At 43.8% G+C, this 16,990-nt stretch overlaps 1 protein-coding gene across 3 annotated transcripts in view; it reads left to right on the forward strand.

Annotated features, from left to right (window-relative positions):
• The window catches only part of RNF43 (ring finger protein 43), a 320,896-nt gene that overhangs the window by 131,991 nt on the left and 171,915 nt on the right, over positions 1–16,990 (forward strand). The gene's annotated exons all lie outside the window — the stretch shown is intronic.

Here is a 16,990-nt window from a genome sequence, read left to right on the forward strand (position 1 = left end):
TGATCAGCCCTCACTCTTTAAATCTCCTATTGTGAGAAGATTCCTTAAAGGGCTCACCCATCTTTTTCCTCCCATTCCATTTATCATGCCACAGTGGGACCTTAATCTTGTACTTTCTTATTTGATGTGTACCCCCTTTGAGCCAATGCATAATTGTCTCTTGCGGCACCTCGCCTTCAAAACTGTCTTTCTGGTCGCTATAACCTCTGCTCACAGGGTGAGTGAGCTACAGGCCCTATCCTTAAAGCCTTCATACTTGTCTGTGCACTCTGACAAAGTTGTGTTGCGCACTAGGGCTTCCTTCCTTCCTAAAGTGGTTACACTCTTTCATGTAGGCAGTCCATCACTTTGCCTACTTTCTATGCACCCCCACATCCTTCCAATGAGGAGGCGAGACTCCACCGTCTGGACCCAAAAAGAGCGTTAGTGTTCTACCTCAATCGTACTAAAGATTTCTGGGTGGACGATCAACTCTTCGTTGGGTATGTGGGTGCGAAAAAAGGGAAGGCGGTGCAAAAGCATACCATCTCTCGGTGGGGGCTTCTTTGCATCAAAATGTGATACGCTTTGGCCAAAAAGCAACCTCCTGAAGGCTTGCGTACTCATTCCACCAGAGCAACTGCTGCTCCCACTGCGTTAGCACGTGGAGTACCTGTCCTGGATATCTGCCAGGCAGCTATGTGGGCGTCCCTGCACACATTTGCTAAGCACTACTGCCTGGACAGTCAGGTCCGCCGGGACGGCTATTTTGGTTGTTCGGTCCTGCAGGACTTTCTTGTATGATCTTGGTAAGCAGCCCACCACCGAGGATGGCATTGCTTGGGTATCTATTCTAAGGTAAGGAATCTGCAACTAGAAGTCTCTATCAGATGTACAAGTTACTTACCTTTGGTAACGAAATATCTGGTAGAGACATATTTTAGTTGCAGATTCTTTACCGCCCACCCATCCTCCTCGCTTGCGAACTGATTTCTAGGGACAGGGATTCCCCCGTTTAGGTCCTTAGCTCAGGCGCACCAATCTCAATGTTCTTAGCTGCTCTGCGCTTTGGCGTGGAAAGTCTTTAAAAGAAACTGACGTCAATGCGCGAGGGCGGTGTCTATATACTACTCCCGACGTCATCACGACGCTTACGACGCCCGCGGAGTCGACGGACGCCACCTACCAAAGAGCAAAGAGTATTGCTCGAAGAAAAATCTCTGGATCCAGTTTGACGCCTGGGGGAAATTCTAAGGTAAGGAATCTGCAACTCGAATATGTCTCTACCAGATATTTCATTACCGAAGGTAAGTAACTTGTACATCTAGCACTTGTAGCAGACAAGGAACTACAGTGGTGAAACCTTTGCAGCTGGAATCCCAAACCACTGGTCACTGGGAAATGCCCTGTCAATAGAATGGTCAGGGAAATTTGCATACACTTTTCCTCCACTTCCCTTGATACCGTTAGTAATAGATGCTGACAACAATGTAACTAATCTTAATCTGTCCACAATGAGCAAGACAGACCCTGTTCTCAGACCTATTGGAAAATGACGTAGGACAGGAGAATACCACTAATAGTGCATTAAGACCTACAAACGATGCAAGGAGGACTAGTGCTTCCCCCAGAACCATATACACTCAGCTTAGCAGCATGGCTCCTAAAGACATTGACTTTGGAAGTGTTAAGAGAGGCTAGTAGACCTTCCACAAGGAAGTACTATTCGGCAAGATAGAATTAATTGAGACACTGGCACACCACAGTATTATCCCAAAGCGCTTAAGCACATGGCCAACTAAAATACCTCGCTTATCTACTTGACGAAGGGTTATTGTAGGCCTAACTTAAAGTATGTTTAGCAGCCACTGTGACTTACTCAAAAGGTGTAATTGGTAAAAGTGTCTTTCAAACATCAGTCATTACAAGATTTGTGGAAGGTGCAAAAAGATTGGCTACACCAAGGTCAACACCCACACCAATGTGGAACCTTACTATTCTCACCCATATTATGCAACCACTCTTCAAGTCTAAGCGCAGCAGATCACGAATAAGAAAAAATGTGGCAACCACACACTGGGTCTTTAGGAACGTACTTTTGACATCATCAAGGTAGGTCATAAAGCCAAGTGGTTGACAACACCCACGTTAAAAAATAAAAAAATAAAAAAAGACTGTTCTGGGCCCAACAACTAGATAGCAGAATAATGCACAGCATATGAATCCAGACAATGCTTCAAAGCTGCAAAAATACTCCTTTAGACAAGAAACCATGGTAATTTGGTTAAAAGTCCTGTAATACTTGTTGCTTTGTGTCTCGTTGTTTTTCTGTGTCAGTCTCTGATTTCCCCAATTCTTTATTCTAGCTATATCTTTATACTCCCCCCTCTTTCTCAATATGTGTTGGTTTCCCATACTGTGCACCCTTTCCCTCTCTTTTATCTTTATCCTTGCTACACGTTTGCCAAACTGGCCATCTACCCATGCAGTGGCCCATTTTAGTCATCGCCCGTAGCCGCTTGCTGAACAGGCGGCCATGCTAGTGGTGTTTAAACCCATTTTCTAGATGGAAAAACCAATAATAGTTTGACAGGAGGCTGGTTACGCCAGGTTGGCCTCTACAGCTCATGTAAACAGTTCTACACATCCACTGTTTAATTTGTTTATTTTTAGTATGGGTGGCGGAATTGGGGTGCTGACCTATAAGAAGCTATGGACAGGAGCATGCTGGACCTTAACCAGCAGGGTTAAAGCACCTGTGCTGTGTAGCGCCAACAGGACAGTCTGTGCTTACTATTATCACTCCAACAACAGATCCCGCCTGTAAACAAGAGGAAGGGAGATGGAGTATGCTGCCAATGGTGCTTTACCTGTTGGCTGGCGGAGATTGTGGAATCATTGTGGAAGGTGGCAGGACAATGGTGGTTTACGTATTGATCGTACATCAGGGTGGTGCTCTACATACAGGGACAAAGCCTGAACTGGTACAGGAGGTGTGCCTTACACACAAATAGCTTTGTAAGTAGAATGCCAATTATACTGCACATATAGGGAGAAAGTTATAACACATAAGACAATGATGGTTTCACACTGAGACACAGTGTACATTGGTATGGCACTGCAGATATACAAATTTGAGAAGTGTGCTTTACGTACTAAAGAAAATGTAGCACCTGCCACAGCAATGGCCTACCCTTATGGCGATAGAAAGTGGCTTGGCAGTGGCGCGACGGAAACCGTATTTATGTATGTACGGAAACCGTCAAAGAAACATAAACTTTACATACTGCAGGATAAATGTTTAAATTCGTAGGAAAATGGAATTCTACATAGTAAGAGAGAGACCGAAGCTGTCCTTGCAGTCTGTGTTTTTATACCAGGTCAGTGTGGACACTGGTGTCATGGTAGAATCTGTAATCTAACGAATGACTTTTAAACTGTCTGAGTCTGGGCCTGTAGAGTCAGTAACCTTGAGGTAATGCATACCCTGCATTAGTCCCAGCACCTTAAGCAATAGCGCTGACAGAGTTTGGACCATGGCACAAAAGCTGCGCTGCTTTCTGCCTATCTGAGATCAGTTTTAAATAGGCTAGCATGCTGAGCCGTCCTCTGGCCTATTTGATCAGCACCTTTGCCGATTTCTTGAGCAACAGTGTTAACAGGGTTCTAGTATACCCGAACGTCACCCTTGGATATTTCAATTTCAGCCACCAACAGAAAATATATTAGTTGTAGCCTGACGCACGATGGCAGCACTCAAGCAAGTCTTATTTATTTCGAAGTATTTAATATTCTCACATTAAATGTGGTTGTTACTGACACGGAAACAGTGATTGATATTTTTGTCCTGATTCAGTGTTAAAAGTGGGTTATTTTTCTATAATGCAATTGGGAATGCTCTTTGGAGTGCATCTAGTGGGCACGCTTTCCTAGGTTGGCCCTGTGCTTTGTTGTAGCCATGTACATGATTTGCTGCTTCAGAGGAATTCATGAACACTGAAACAGGCTTCGAAGTAATGAAATAACCATATAGTTCTCTCTATAGGTGTCTGTAAATCCTATTACTTTTGAGTCCAAATTTGTTGAAACTGTGGGAGGTAAAACATGCTGCAAGTGCCATTTATTTCCAAAACCTCTCGAGGGTAACCCTCTACAAATCATAAAGTCTTATTCACTGGGTCCAGCATGGATGTTGCTGCTTTCCTGAGCCCAGACGTGCTTTTCTACATCTATTTTCTCAGAATTTTTTCCTGTTCCTTACTTTCTTCTTTTTCTCTACAGTGAATGATTCTATTATCTCTGTAGTTCTTCCCCACTGTCCTTTCTCCAACCTTATCTTGCTCGTTCCTTACCTCACACTGCCCTTTCTGATTCTGTACTCTCACTCTCTCTTGCCTGGTCCTTTCCGGTCACCACTGCTCATCATTACATTTCTACTTTTTCTTCTGTCTCCCGCAGTACTCTTAACCTAATCCTTCTATTTCTCACTTTAGCCTTTTGTCTCTTCCTCTGTTGGCAATGGCTCCTCCTTATAAACACGCAGGGATTCCCACATTGCCATTCACCAGTCAGAACACTGGCAAGGAACAAGATGAGTGGGCATCACAGGGCATTGGCAAAACCTTTGTATTTTACTGGCACTTCGAAGAAGGTGGTAACCATTCGCAAAGGGGAAGGGGCCCTGAATGTTGAAACAAATATTTTTTTTAAAGAGCAGGCAGTTGTCCCACGGGCACTGCTTATTCTTAAAAAATTAAACTTAAATGTTTTTTTTTTTTTTAAATGCATCCCGTTTCCTTTAAAGAAAATGAGCTGTATTGGAAAAAAAACAAAGAAAAAAAGATTGCTTCATTAAAAAGCAATCACAAACATGGTGGTCTGCTGACCCCAGCAGGGCACCGTCCCTGTGACGGCTGCAATTCCCAATGGGTTAGAAACTGTGACCTACCTCATTAATATTCATGAGGCAAGTCAGCTTGTGACCCACTAGGAATTGCTACTTAAGAGGTGTATGTTTTTTATGGTCTTGCCTGCGAGTGCATGCACTAGCGCATGCAAGACACTGTTGTGTTCAGTAAAGGGCTTGGAGCCCACCTGTTGCTCACCATTTGTTGGTTTATGTGGCACTCTTCTTTACAGCCTCGTACTTCATCAAGGTATGGCTGGCATCATTTCCGTTCCTCTGTGTGGAGGAGGGATCAAGCACTGATTGATTTCAACTAAATTAGTGCCTGTCCGCGACTCCCGACGTGATCGAGGAACTATTTTGTTCCTTTTATCTTCCAGTACCCTGCAAACTGAACGCAAAAAAAAGTGCCCAGCAGGACAAACAAAATTGCAAAGTTTTATGTTTTCTTTTATTTTGTTAAGTTTTATTTTCTCAGTTTCTACTTATGTTTTCTTTTTTTTTGCTCATGGGCGTTGTTGTCAAAAGATGAAAATTAACTTGTTCGAAATATGCGAGACCTATTCCATTGAAAATACTTGTGTACATTATGATTTGTGATTAGGAAATCACAATTCTTGATTTTTGTACATATGGCCCCAAGTGCCAACACTTACACTTAAGAACACTTACCTTCTTAACACTTCATATACTTATTCATTACCTTCCCCATAAAATACAATTATCAAATGGATATTTACCTTCCTCAGCATGGAATTCTCACCTGTATCAGCACCACTACCATCATTTTAATACTGGCTTTCTGATTTTTGTCCAGATATCTCATAATACAGTTCAAAAGCAAATACATATGGTTTGCTATCAGGGTTCACTTTCCAGTTTGACCATGTAACTATTTGTGTGCTGTATCAAACCATTTCTTACAAAGATAGTTTTCCCTGTCAATTGTAGTTCCTAATAGCAAACTTGCAGAGTTCATTATACAGTTTGACCATGTAACTACTTGTGTACTGTATCAATGTGTTTCTCACAAGTTTTGTTCTATTTACCAATTATACAGTGCTGCAAACTCGACCTGATTCATGTTAGCCAAATGCTGCTTTAAAAAAAATGGCAGAGGTGATAGGTTCACTGAAACATAAGATGTGGCTATTTTCTGTGTTATGCTTATGATATACATTGCCTATAAAAAAAAACAAAGGTATTAAAAATCTAGCATCATCATTTTATAGCCTTACTTCTAACCTGTCTTAATTTTTGGTTTTGAAAAGGTAGTCACCAGCTCTACCTTACCCTACTTAATGTTTTAGTGAAACCCCTGTAGTTGAGCCAGATGTTTTAGGGTCAGCAAAATGAGGGCAAGGATTTGAGTTCAGTTGAGTAGGATGGATATGTGGTCAGTTAGTCACATATTATAATCAGCTGATTATGTATGTGACCAGGTTGCCAAGGAATTGTATGATGCAGTGTTCAATGTTTGTGCTGCAGCCTAAATGTCTGTTACCAACCCTCTCTTCTTGGTTTCCACCCATTCATGCTTTCTCCTAACCTTCTTCTTTTCCAAGGTTCCCAAGCAAAAGAGCTGTCTCTCGACATGCTGCAATCTAATTCTGTGGGCATTCACCACGCCCATCCCTTTTATTCGTTCTTTGGTCTGCTTTTTAAAATTCCTTTCGTTTGTTATGTAAATGCTTTAGGTTTGTCACACCTTGAGGAATTTTGTTACCGCCTTGGAGGCCGACCCAGTTACATGGATTATTAAACGAGCGGCCATATACCTTAGTGTCTGCACACTACTTTTTTCTTTTGCCTCTCCGTTTCGCGCTTGTGGTGGTATGTTGTTTCTTCCTCTGGCATCTTGCTGTTTCTTTGTGGTGTCTGTGCCTGACAAAGGCTGGAAGATTGGGCACTTTATATTAGCACTGGTTGAATTTGGAGCCCCATTCCTGAATTCTTCACAAGTTTAGCATTTGAAAAATATACAAACTGGCATCTTTTAAATAGAAAAAACACTAGGGAAACACTTAATGCGGCTGACCCTGCACAGTGGGAGAGCCAATACCACAATATTCAATGCACCCGGGAAAGTCACCCCATAATGCTCTCCGGGGCATTCCTTTTACAACACGTTTGCCCAGAACTCAGCCTGCAGTGGTTCTAGGATAATGGGACCACCACCAAAACACTCAGCACAACATGCTCTTTCCGTCCATCTCACCGTCTTGATCCCCACACTAGGTTGGGGAGGGAGCCTCAAACTCACCTCTCCCACCATTCAATGTCTTTTTAAGCTCTCTTATGTTGGAGCTTTTGCTTTATAGCTGGGAAGTTTGTGCTCTAAGGGCCTTGTTTGTAATAATAGACCTGCTGGGCCTGAAAATGTGTAATGCGGTATGCCCTCTAGGGGCTCAATGTATGGTTACACTGCAATGCTAGCTGCCCTTCTCTTTTCTTGTGGGTATAAGGAGTGTGGAATTCTTATAGTCTGACGCCCTGGACATACTGTGTGGGGTCAAGGACAACTTGTTTTTATGTTTATTTTGTCCTTGGCACAAGTAGGTCCAACCCCCTGCAGCACATACCCTTTGGCTGCATTTTACAGGGAAGAGAACTGTTTGCAATTGAGGTAATATTTGTGTCTATGTGATAATGCTGTTTAAACTTGTAGTTATGGTTCATTAATGCAAAGCCTTTATTATTAGTGCTCTAAATAAAAGTTTTTTAAGGTCACACTGCACTGCTGACGGTGGTTCCAGTGAGGTAAGTGTACATACATGTTTGAAAGGTTTAACAACATGAGGCTATGTATAAATGCTCCCAGAACACTTTCTGATTAGATGCAAATGTTTGCAGAAGCTTGTAAGCAAGATTGATGATTCCTTGCTTTAAAAAAAAATGTAAGTATAAAAGAAATGTTTTGTTAAATTACTGTGAAATTTAGCCACTGTTTCTTTGAAGCATCATTTAGTAAAATGTGTTAATGCATGCTAGTATTTCAAAACAATATTCCTAATGGCAAATCCGTGTAACCATTTTCAACAAGATTATCAGAAACATGAAAATAAACAAGCACTGGCAAAGCCAACCAATCCGACATTGGTTGTCAGTCTTTTGGTTTTGTCAATGCGTGTCTCGGTTTGATATGGCTTTTGTAACACTTTATTTTTGTGGGAGCTGCCAGGCCCTTACCATCATAACAAATATTGGCAAAAAGCAAAAAAAAACTTCTTGGGCTCAAAAAGCACACATTTCTGCAGTAGTTCCTGGCACTGAATATAACGCCTTAGTGTGCCAATATGCTCTTTGTGAAAGAGCAGAATGATGTCCCTCAAATTAAAGCTAGCTGATAGAGAAATAGATTTAAAAAAAAAAAAAATGCCTTGATTAACACCCAAACTAATCAGTGGCCCAATTCTTAAAGAAAGTCGCAAACGTGCACCCAGGGTATATGTCTTTGCAATAGTGGCTTTCATGAATTCACAAGAATTTACAGACATGAACCAGGAAATCATACTTCTAGAAGATATTTGTGAACTGTATTTTAGAACAAGCAAATCTGCATGTGTAGATTTTCTCAAGAGGAAATCTATTGAGCGTTTACAAGTTCCCTTTTCCCCAACCACTTTTTCTCCGACCCTGGAGAACTTCTGCTTCTGCCCTTGTCAGAAGTTAATTTCCAACCTTTCTCAGTATGAGAAAAGATTAGAGAAGATCTGGTGAAAATCCCTAGAACATGCAAGTTAGTAGGTTTGAACAGACACAAAGGCATTGGAGCCCTGAAACTATTACTTACTGCTTTTTCCAGCCCTAGTATGTAGATCTGCGGGAAGGTGGCAAAATAAGGAAATTGCTTAAGTAGGGCTTGGAATTCCTAGTACTCAAGTCCTACTTTAGTATTAGCCCTGGCATAGAGAGGCTATTATCAGAGCTTTTATATAACAAGATTGCGGTCCTCATTTGCTGCTGCACTACATGGCACCAAAGGGACAAGTAGATTTTTTTACAGGACAAGTAGATTTAAGAAGCAACTGTCCCATGGTGGACAAGTAGATATTTTATTAAATTTCACACCCCTACGGGCATGCCCTCTAGGGGCTGATTATATGGTTACTTGACCATGTTTCATCCAAATGCTTTTTTTTTTTTTACTGTGGTGCCCTATAGGAACTGTTTTGACCATTACAGTCTAATGTCAAGTGTATGAAGGCCATATGTTAGTTGCCCCAAACCCATGTGTTGCTTTTACTCATGCTGTGCCTCAACCGTTGCTTTGTGCCCCTGTGTTGATTCCGCATTAAACCACCATCCTGCTCCCAAGTTACTTTGCTGTGTTGCTACACTGTCCCCTCTCCCCTGTGATGCTTCACTGCCCCCCCTCTTCCTGGTCTTAAAAATAAATGCTTTGCACGTTTTATTTATTTTGTAGTTACCAAATCAGATTGCGACAAATAAAAAGGAACAAGCATTTTCAATGCAACGGGGCTTGCATTTGCTTGAGTTGGAGCTATTTGTGTTGTAAACTCCTAACCTAACTTTTCTTGCCACACAAATTAAAAGAAAAAAACCACAGCGCGACCGCGCTATGTAAAATGCAGTGCGATCGCGCTGCAATTGAAAACGGAAAAACTGAGTGCGGTTGCGCTACGTAAACCCTAGCGCGATCTTGTGGCTGGGAAAATTAACAGATAAAGTAGTCCGGACCCCAGGCTCAAAACATCGAGTCTCATATGTTTTTGGTAGTTTACCGGTGCTGTGTAGGCGGGCGAAACATCGGAAAAGGCATGACGTAGGCATGCCTTTCACAAATGAAAGCAAGCAGATTTTAAAGAGCAAGCCCAGGAACCAATGAAAGAGACTGATGTGACCTGTGCGTGGTTTGAAGCCCAAAGAGAGATTACTTTATGGACGGAGCGCTTTGAGCTCGCCCATAAAAAGCATCTGTACCATTTTCTTGGTGCACACCTACAAAATGATGTAGACAGACATATCAAATGCTTTTTATTAAGAAAAGAAGAAGAAAAAAAACACTTTAGCCATTCTGCACAGCATTGGTGCTAAAAACAACTGGCAAAGCCATTGGTCACATAGGCAAGACCAATTGGCTTTGGAATTTTTTTTTTATTCTTACTCCTTTCCTCCCCTCAGTGCTTTCAAATTTCAGTCAGCATAGGAGGTAGTCTTTTCTATTGACTCCTTCTGCTCTTCCCCATCGCTTGCTCTTTCTCCCTTACCCTGTTATTTCTTCCTCCACCAGCTCCTGTATCCTCCTTATCCCCCAGCTTTTTCACCTTCTTGCTGTCCTCCTCCCAGAAAACCCTGCCTCTCTCTTCCCACATCCAAAGCTCTCGTCTCTCTCCCTCCCATATCTCTACCTCCACCCCCACTCTCTCCCTTAACCTGTCTCCCCAGCCCTCTCCCTGACCCTAGCCTTCTCCCCCCACTGCCCAAACCTCTCTCCTCCCCAACTCCCACCACCTCCCAACTCTCACCCGCCCTATGGCTTTTTCCCCATCCCCAATCTCTTTCCCCTTATCTGCCAGTTCTTTACCACTCAACTCCCACATCCATCTCCTTCAACCCCCAGCTTTCACCTCCCAGCTTCTCAGCTCTCTACCCCATCCCCTCAGGTCTCCAATCTAACCCCGACCTCTCTACACCCAAGATCCTCCTCTCAAAACCTCCCACTCCTCCCAAGCTCTCTCCCCAAACCCCAAAGCTTTTCTTCCCCATTCCCAAGCTCTCTCCCCCTCACTCACTTTATCGCCTCCTTCCACAAACCCCGCTCTCCCTCCCCACCTTGCCCTGCCCCCTGTTCTCCCTCCTGGATTTTTTTCCTCCCCATTCCCTTTCTCCGCTCCCAAAGCCCTTTTTATTCCCCTTTCGCCTCGCTGGCCCCTCCCCTTTCCTCTCCCTCCCTCTTCTCCTTCTTTCCCTCCTCTTCCCCTCTCCATGTCCCCATGTTCTTCCCCCTCCCCCTCCTTCTGCCACCTCCTCCCTCCCTTTCCCCTTTCTTTCCCTTCCTGACCCCTTTCTCCCCAATCCCCCAACAGTCTCCCACTTCTCCCCTACCTCCTCCTTACTCCCCCATGCCCGGCCCCTACTCCCTCACACATCGACCCATGCCTCTACTCCCTCTCGTGTCCTGATAGCCACCCGCTCATGCCCCGGCCCCAAACCACTCTCCCAGCTCATGCCCGCCACGACACGCCTCTCCCAGCCCATGCCCCGCCCCGCCCCGACACGCCTCTCCCAGCTCATGCCCCGCCCCACCACGCCTCTCCCAGCCCATGCCCCGCCCCGACACGCCTCTCCCAGCTCATGCCCCGGCCCCACACCACTCTCCCAGCCCATGCCCCGCCCCCACACGCCTCTCCCAGCCCATGCCCCGCCCCCACACGCCTCTCCCAGCCCATGCCCCGCCCCCACACGCCTCCTCTTCCTCTCAGATGACACAGGGAAGGCGGGGACGTGCCTCTCTGCTGCTTTCTCTCGTCCCTTCTGTCGCCGCCTCCTGTGCTTGAGGTGTCCCTGCAGGAGGCCGAGACGAACCTTTGTCGTAGCCTTCTCTTTCTCCCGAGGTTTGAGAGCCTCTCGTGAGGGCGGAGCCACGTCTTTCTTGCCGCCTTCTCATCTCCTCAGTTCCCGCCCTCACTTTCTCGCCTCCTCACAGCCTTGAGCGGCTCAGGCAGTGAGGCGGGGCCGCGCTTTTGCCGCCGCCCTCTCTCCTCCCCGGTTCCCCACTGACGAGGCTTGAGTTGCCGTGAGGCGGAGCCGCGCCTTTGTTGCTTGCCTGTTCCCACAGAGCTGTGATTACTGCATCAGACATATCAGATCATGTGAGGTTCCTGCCTCCAGCGGCTCAGCACCTGCCCTCCCAAGACGGCCCCCGGGGTCCACGCACATCAAAGGCGCCGCTCTTTGATTCCACGAGCAGGTTTCAAAAGATGCTGAACAGTTTCAGCTGCAGGTTTATTGTGCTAATCAGCCAGCAGCAATCCGAGTGGAGGAGGAGGGCGGGATGAAGCACGAACTGAGAGGAAAACAGTCTGGAAGGGGAGGGAAAACAGGAACGGACGCCATGCGTCCATGAAAACTGCAACCGAGTAAGGGTGAACCTCGTGTTCTGTAGTTTTGGCTCTCCTGTGAACCCACCGACCACGACTCTGAAACCCCACAATACCTCAGTGTACAACAACAACAACACAAATAATCATCTCCGTGAGCAGGGTGACTTTCCAGCTTCATCTTCCCAAAAGAAAAATACCGGGCTTTTCTTGTTTTAAAAGTCTTCCTAGACCTGGACATAATACTAAAGAGGACTTTAAACAAAATCGAGTGTATTCATTTGTAATGACATTACCGCCGTTGCTTACTTTAATTATTAGTCAATGGTGTTATCTCTGCTCTAAAAAAATGTAAAGTGTTTTCTGCTTATATTGACTGAATTATGTACAGGTCAGGGTTAAAAACTGCTTTAGGTGATTTTGCTTTAATTTGTACGGGCTGGGACATTAAAATACCAGTGGTGCAGGCAGAAAAGCGGCCAGATGGCAACCCTATTCACAAATCATGTCTCACAGTTTTACACAGCATATGGCATTATAACCCACAGCCGAAATGATTCCTCTGTAATCCCAGGAGTACAGAAAGATCCGTTGCGTCCCTCAAAACGCAGATCGGTCCTTTGTAATCTATTTTAGAATACAGAAGTCGTTCTTAGAGAAATCTTTAATTGTAAATAGTATATTTCATTATAATTGCTCGTAGTATAAAAACTCATTCTTGACTGTAATCATCACATTCCATTGTAGTCCTTTTATAAAAAGACCCCCTTCTTAGTCTACCATCAGCTATTCTCCTACCACCCTTCTTCCCCAACATACCCTGAATTGTTCTCCTCTCTTCAGCCTTTACCCAGTACTCCTGTCCTAAATATTTATGAAAGATCTGGAGCACACATCCAAGTGAATTCTATAGGTAAAGTACTAGAATTACTAATATGTTGAATTAAGACACATACTAAATGTGAAATTACTGTGCACAGGCACAATTAGTTCATAGACACACAAGGTAAAATAATGTGTAAATAGAACCAACGTAGGAAGACTTCAGTCAACGATTATTGTAAATCGTTGTACAACTGATCAGGAGCTGAAGTTTATGAAGTTTTAAAGTTAAACACTTCTTGAGCGGAGCCAGCATATTTCATCAAAGACTACTTTTTCAAGACTGTAAAGTGTACACGCATGATGATAAGAAGCAGCAAAATAATAGCATCATAATATAAATAGATGGTGTGCAAATGCTGCTCTCTTTTGTCCTCTTCTGTACAGAACAGAAGAGGACAATAAAAATAAGTAAAATGTTGCGTGAGGTTAACCTGTGTAGACCAATGTGTAGAGAAGATCCACTTTGGAAAAAGATACAATCAGAAAGAAAAGAGGCTAAAGAGAATATGTTTAATAGTCATGATGAAAACTATCACCGGTATTAAAAAAGCACGCTCGCCAGAAAGCGTCAAAAATTTTATCCACTATTAAACCACCACTTGTGGATTTGGGAAAAGTAGACATACTTCAGATGATACCTTGATTGAGCTGCCTTGGAAGAAGACGACAAATGTACATTTTAATGAGAAATCACCCCACAAATTGAGAAGGGAAGTATTTCGCCACAGTGAATATGGATCAATCAATCAAATATTTGTACAGACAATGGGATCCATGCGCTTGATGTAGGTCTCATTCGAAGAGCCAGGTCTTGTGCTCCTTCCTGGTTTTGGTGAGCGAGGGGGAGGGCATTCCATGCTTGGCGGCGTATGGGAGAAAGCATCCTCCGGCACGGCAGCGACATGTGCAAGGGATCTGTGCCAAGACTAGGTTTGCAGAGCGGAGGTTCCTGCAGGGGTGGTGGAAGTGCAGGTGCTCGTTCAGGTAGGTGGGTCCTTGGTCGTGTAGGACATTGTGGGCATGGGTCAGGATCTTGAGGTGGCATCTCTTCTGGAGCAGGAGCCAGTGGAAGTCTTTCAGGTGCTAGGTGATATGGGTTCTCTTGGGCAGGTTGAGGATCACTCTGGTGGCTGCGTTCTGTATTGATTGGAGCCTTTGCATGAGTTTGATGGTGGTGACTGTATAGAGTGCGTTGCCATAGTCCAGTTGGCTGGTTATGAAGTCATGCGTTATTGTCTTTCTTGTGGTGATGGGGAGCCACTTGAAGATTATGCGGAATGTGTTGAAGCAGGCTGAGGAGAGGGTGTTGAACTGATGTCTCATGGGGAATTTGCTGACTAGGATGATGATGAGGGTGGGGGCCTTTAGGCTTGGGAGTAGGTCCAAGCTCCGACAGCCACCAAGAGTCGTTCCAGATTGCGGTGTGTTTTCCAAAGAGCAAGCTTTAAGCAGTTGTCATTTATCTATGCTGAGACGTTCTTGCAGTTATGGAAGTTTGTCTTAGTTGAGGTGGGGTCGGCAGAGAGCGATAGGACGAGCTGTGTGTCGTCGGCATGGGAGATGATGTTGATGTTGTGCCATCTGATGATGTCTGTGAGTGGTGTCATGTTGATGTTGAAGAGTATAGGGCTGAGCCCTTGGGAACACCACAGATGTTGTGCTTGGCTTGGGATGTGAAGGTGGAGGGAGGCAGACTTTCTGGGGGAGCCCTATGAGGAAGGATGCCATCCACCTGAGCGCGTGATCAGTTATTCCAGTCTGGTGAGGGCGGTTAATGAGTGTGAGGTAGGAAACTGCGTCGAAGGGGGGACCGAGAAAGAAAGTGAAATTGCCCCCTTCCTCATAGGACAGATCCTTATGTCGTAAATGAACCTACCAAAGTGTAAACAGAAGCCAGATGAGAAACCATGTAGGTATTCATGAATGAAATTCAAATTAAAAATGGGGTCGGACTTGCAGTGAAACATACCTTCTGGAATGTCATAAACACAAACAACATGTCAGTGCATATCACAAAGGTATGGAAGACCCATGCAGAACTATCCTATTAAAAAGTGAGCCATATATATATATGGCAAAATGTCCACAATTAAAGGAAAGCCAACTGTGGCACAACATACAGCAAAATGGATAATTATGTCATAGGCTGCATGCGTTACTGCACGTAATATGGAAGCATGATCCTAAAAATAAGAAAAGCAGCCACTTAGGAGGAGAAGTTTACCATAGAACAAGGTCTGCAGTGTGGGCTGAAAGTTGTGACCCGGGTGTGTTCTGGCGTTGATCTAGAAATGGCAGGTTATGGAAGCAAAAATCGGACTAAGTGAAAAAGAGTAGGGAACTATGAGCGCCTTCATGGAATGGTGTGTATTTAATGCAGTCAACCACCAAAAACGGAATACGACATAAGAATTCAAATAGTGATAATAAATGCTATAAGCAGAGTTCAGAAGGTCAGCAAATATTCAATTCCAAAAAAGCAAACAACATACCCTTCATAGGAAGACCTACTGCCATCAGTGGTTAGATGCTAACATTCGATGTCAAGAAGCATTCCAAAGGGTGACTAATAGTTATAACTGACAAATTGCATAATCCGTATAATAGAATCACAAACAGAAAGGTTATATTAATACATGCAGTCCTAAAGATGCAATAATTCAACAGTATGTTTGAAATCACTAAAAGTATAAAGTAGAATCTACAAACAGTAATTAGTTGGACAGAAACACGTTTTCTAACTGGAACAGTAGTGTGATTTCAACCTGTTAGGAAATAGTGCATTTCCCGATCATAGTTGATACCCCCATCTACTGTGCATAATTTAATGATCCATTGGGCCTCTGCTTGTCATAGCAAGAGTACATTTGCCACCAAATGGTTTATTTTTGGTGACCACCGGAGCATGGAAGTTTAAGTGTAAATTTTACCAGTTAAAATGTGTTGTACTGTAATGAACTAGTAGAGAGGATAGGTGGCATCATTATTGCGTATGGCCCTTACATGCTCCTGTGTGCTCTCTTTCTGGCACCTAATACAAGCCTTTACAAACATTGAAATAAGAAACAAATGTGCTGTTGCAGTTAATACAATCCTTTATTTTGTATGTTCTGTTACCACTGTATTGAAATGTAATAGTCCTGTCCATAGCATATTGACACGTTTCAGGTGCCACATTTATAAAAGACATGAGGTTTTAATTGAAGCTAAGAATGTACTGAAGGAGTAATGGATGGAGGCTAAAACTATGGCACAACTTGACCCTGAGAGTGATACCCCTTTTGTACATTACCATTAAAATATTTGTTTCCACCACACTTCAGAATTACAAAAAATGTGTTTCACTTGTACATTTCTAAGTCAGATATATTCTGAAATATTTGCACAGTTCACTTAACAGACATTTAACTTTTGTTGTGTGCTAGATAAAATAACATCCTATAGCATTCCTCCCACGTAGTTCTCCAGCAGGATTGTCACATAAATCCTCTAAAGTCAGAGAAAGAAAAGTTAACACCAAGCTCCCTCAGAAGACATAGCCTGAAATTTGATCTATGTCTTCAAATGCACAGCGAATGTGCAAGATAAGAACAAAATGTAAAGGCCTGTTTACAGAAAGTGAGTACTTGTGGAAGAATACAAGGAGAGTGTCAGAGCAGTGATGGACAGGCTATACTGCCCGGTAGGGACAAACACATGCTGGACAGCCTTAAACAAATAAAGCCAGCAAATAGAAAGCAAGCAAATGTGAGTTACTAACCACAAAGCCAATGGTAAGCAGCTGGTGTAATGCAGTCCCAGGGAAGCAATCAGAAAGATGTTCACAAGATGTCTTTGCAAACCACACAGATGGGCTGTCTGGTAGGCTGTGACCAAAAAAGGCCAGGGGATGAACACTGGGCTGCTTCGTCTCAAGTGAATCACTGCATGGAGGACTCCAAGGTGCGCTACTGGTATATCTGAGAGTGGAAAGGAACACAGAGCTGTCAGTAGGTAGAAATGTAGTTACATCCCACATGCATGGTTTCAAAATGTAGTACCAGCAGATTCAAACATTTTTCAAGAACAACAAAACCTGAGCGAACCAGGACACTCCAAGTCCAAGGCTACAGCAGGCTTTTGACAATGTACTTAGATACCACTACCGGTCAATATC

Source organism: Pleurodeles waltl, chromosome 3_2 (assembly GCF_031143425.1).
Source record: "Pleurodeles waltl isolate 20211129_DDA chromosome 3_2, aPleWal1.hap1.20221129, whole genome shotgun sequence".
NCBI classification, from domain to species: domain Eukaryota; kingdom Metazoa; phylum Chordata; class Amphibia; order Caudata; family Salamandridae; genus Pleurodeles; species Pleurodeles waltl.